We start from the raw sequence: 4,529 nt of genomic DNA, 5'->3' as shown, positions 1-4,529 counted from the left end.
AGTCCTGAATGAAGTGAAGTTCAGATGGGGCTTCTGACTTGCTAAGAATAGCAGAGAAGTTATTAGGAACAAATGTAGCGCCATCAAAAATTATGTCCTTGGGTGCCATGAGAATTAGGTGAGAAAGAAAATTGCCTGTAAGTTGTTTGATAAAACGTCTGTATGAAAAATCGTCAGTAGATGAGAGAGAATAAAAGTAAAAAGTGAGAGATAAAATATGAAAGTAAATAAAAGATTTTACAATCTTTTCTCTCTTTTACTTATACACGGTAAAAAAATAGCCGTTGAGACACCTGTCAGACATGCAGCAGTAAAAGATAATTAATGGGCACGGGTATTCAGTAATCATTACTTATCACATGCAGTTTTTCAAGGAAAAAAACCGTTCCACTTACCAAGTAATCCCATTAATCAAGGACGTTCAGTTTTATTTTAAATTTTATAATTGTTCCCACTTAATAAATTATTATTACTGCTTTACCAATATTCTGTAAAAATATGACCAATGAGAGAATGACCATAAATAAACCAAGTAAACAAATACTACCAAGTCAGAATCAGAACTTGATTTGTATCAGAATTTATAAGGTCATCAGAATATGGTTAGTATCAGGATTTAAAAGATCATCAGAATATGAAACGACTCAGAGACAAAATCTTGCACAAAAGATAAAATTTTATTAATATATTAAGCAAATACATTTCATGAAACTTAAATTACATGCATAACATTACAAGATTGTCCTAAGCTACAATCCCTAACATCAACAGCTTTAGTCCTAAGCTAAGAAGCCTGACAAAGCTGACGGTGAAGAGAAACGGATGAATAACAATTAATTCTTTTTTCTACTTTCAACAAAGAGAACAGCAAGACGAATGATCCGTTCTTGCTGACGGAGAGCTTCTCTCCTTTCCTCTTCCAGACGCTCACAATGGCGATGATAGTCCATATAGAAGAATAAGAGGTCTGTGAGGACCTCTTGGGGAACTGAGTCCCAGATTTCATCAGGAATGACAGTTACATGCCACTCCTGCCGCCAATCAGCACAGCTCAACTCGATAGTAAAAGTGTCATAGTTCAAGAGCAAGTTGAAACGAACCATGTTTTTGATGAGTATGAAAAAAATGAGTTTGAGAGAAAATGAGAGATGTGTTGGCTGGAATGAGGCGTTGGTTTATATAACCAATAGAATACCAAGAGACGCAGGGAAAATTGAATGGTTACAGGTAAAAGTAATTATACCTCATCTCCCTAGACTGATGAGTAATAATAACAGTCATTGGAAGTTTAAAACAGGAGTTAATGAGCACACTGAACCAGTAAAAATTACTATCAATTTACGAGTACCACTAACCCAAATTATGTTGCCTGTTAATATCTCACCCGAACATATTCTGATTTTAGGAATGGCTGTTTCAGATTTTAACCACAAATAAGTCAAGTAAAGAATCGGGATTTAATATCAGAACTTAGACTTATATCAGAACTTAACAATCATCAGAACATGACTCCTTAACTCGAAAAGTGAATGCCTATTTTTGTAATTCTTCACATAAATTCTGATTTCATTTCTTCAGAACTTAATCATCAGAATTTCCATCATAACTTGTCCTCAGAATTTATGCAGCTGATACTTAAACTGTTCATCTAAAATAACATTTATCACCACAGTAATTTTCATCAGTCATATGGAGTGTATGTGTGTGCAGTAAGCTAAATATCAGATAAAGATGAAAGTCTGATTCACTTCAGTACATCTTAGAAATAAGGCATAACTAAGAACTTTACTCAAAATCTGTCATGATTCTGAAGTCTACTTTTAGAATGCGTTCATGCATGAGTCCACCTCAACTGTTTTGTGCTCATTTTATGCATCTTTTACAATTCCATTTTATAGTGGCTTCTCAGTGTAAGTGAGTCACGACTGCTTATCAGAATTTATGCTATTATCAGAGTATTTTTCCAGTAACCATAGAGTGTGAAAAGTCACCAAGAAAATATTTATTTTGCGTTTCTGATGCATATCCACATTTTGACTCTAGATCTCAAAGGAGTACCTAATTTTTATTACTATTTTTTTCTTTTTCTTTTGATAAGTGAGGCTTATCAGCACTTAGTACATCCACCAGATTTACTAACATCAGAACTTAACAGATAAGAAGCACTATTCTAGTTTTTGACTTAGTAATAAGATACACAAAGTAAACTTCAACTAAGCTCAATATCAGAAGTTGATTGTGTTAAAAGATTTCCACATAAACAATTACTTCAAACATGGGACTTTAGTATATTAAAGACTACTAGGTCAGCATCTAGCACAGTTATCCTCATTGGATTGAATAGTCAAAGAAGCATGCATATCACTTTCAGAGTTTAGAAATTCACATCAGACAACAATCAGCACTTAAGCAATTTTCAATTTAAGCACAGAATACACAAAGATAGTAATATCTGTAAATAATGATCATAAAATCTGATGCATCAAAACAAAATCTAAGCAGATTTAGAGAAAGAACCTGAAACCATTCCAAGTTCATTTACCAATCTTGTAAAATTAGTTTCACACAGTGGTTTTGTGAAGATATCTGCTAGTTGTTGATCTGTTGGAACAAAGTGCAATTCCACTGTAGCTTCATCCACATGTTCCCTTATGAAGTGCTACCTAATGCTGATGTGCTTTGTCGTTGAGTGTTGAACTGGATTACCTGTCATATCAATAGCACTTTGATTATCATAGTAAATAGGGATTTTAAAGTATGTTAACCCATAATCCAGTAACTGATTCTTCATCCAAAGAATTTGTGCACAACAGCTTCCTGCAGCAATGTACTCTGCTTCTGCAGTTGATGTGGAAATTGACTTTTGTTTCTTACTAAACCAAGAAACCAATCTGCCTCCAAGAAATTGGCAGCTTCCACTTGTGCTTTTCCTGTCAATTTTGCATCCTGCAAAATCTGCATCTGAGTAACCTATTAGCTTAAAGTCTGATTCTCCAAGATACCACAATCCTAGATCAACTGTACCCTTAAGGTACTTGAAAATTCTTTTCACAGCTGTTAAGTGAGGTTCTCTTGGACAATCATGATATCAGGTCTACTAGCAGTTAGATAGAGTAGTGAGCCAATCATACCCCTGTAATCAGTAATATCTACTGATATACCAGTATCCTTATCCAATTTTGTTGCAGTGGCCATGGGAGTGGATGCACTTGAACAATCTTGCATTCCAAATTTCTTCAGCAAATTTTTGGTGTACTTGGATTGACAAATAAAAGTGCCTTCTTCATTCTGCTTGACTTGAAGGCCCAGAAAATAGATAAGTTCCCCCATCATACTCATTTGATATCTTGACTGCATCAGTTTGGAAAACTTTTTGCAAAGTCTGTCATTTGTAGAACCAAAAATGATATCATCAACATATATCTGCACCAAAAGTAAGTCCTTTCCATGGTTGAGGTAGAACAGTGTTTTGTCAATAGTTCCTCTGTTAAATCCACTTTCCAGAAGAAACTGAGCTAAAGTCTCATACCATGCTCTTGGAGCTTGCTTAAGGCCACAAACTTAACAGGTTTTACCTTTGGCTTTTGTTTAAAAACTATAGGCTTAATTTCTACAGTTCCTTTATCATTCTTATCATCTCCATAACCTAAGCCCTTTTTCCAGTTTCCACTACTTAACAAATTCTGATTTGTTCTGCCAGAGTTAGTCCAAGTCCTGATAATCTCTCTTTCCTTTTATAACTCAGTTTTAAGAGATTCATTCATTTTAAGTACTTCATCCCTAACATTGAGAGCATCATCTCTATCTTTCTGAGTTTGATGGAACATGACTAACTCTTTTTCTAAATAATCATTCCTCTTTTTACAAGCAAGATTTTCAGAAGTTAATCTTTCACATGTTAAAGTTTGATCCCTATAACTAATGAACATGATTTTAAGATATCTTCTCAACTCATTAATATCATCAGTATGAAAGGCATAAGTAGTTTGAGGTACCTTTAACTCAGCAGCTTCAGAACTGCTATCAGCATTTACCATCAAGGCATAGTTCTCCTCACTTTCAGAATCTGAAGTGTCTGTCCAGCTTTTCTTCTTTATGACAAGAGCCTTGCCTTTGTCACTCTTCACTTTCTTGCAATCAGGAGATATGTGGCCTTTCTCACCACAGTTGTAGCATTTGACATTTGTGTAATCTCCTATGTCAGACTTCCCTCCTTTGCCTTCAGATTTTCTGAAACTCTTCTTATCAGAACTTGCACCTTTCTTGGAAAACTTCTTTCCTTTCCTGAATTTTCTGTATGCAATCCTTATGATTCCTTTCACCATAAGAGCACACAGCTTCATCATCTCTTCAACAGCATCCATCTCAGGCAAGCTTTCAGTTTCTGAGTCATCATCACTATCAGAACTTGATGACTCAGTATCAGACTTTGTGATGAGCACTTTTCCCTTGCCTTTCCTTGATGTAGCTGCTTTGGGGGATTCTTCCTCAGCCTTAAGAGCAACTGTCCTTGACTTTCCTCCTTTCCT

Source organism: Apium graveolens, chromosome 7, assembly GCF_009905375.1.
Source record: "Apium graveolens cultivar Ventura chromosome 7, ASM990537v1, whole genome shotgun sequence".
Taxonomy (NCBI): Eukaryota; Viridiplantae; Streptophyta; class Magnoliopsida; order Apiales; family Apiaceae; genus Apium; species Apium graveolens.
Note: the sequence above shows the minus strand (reverse complement) of the source record.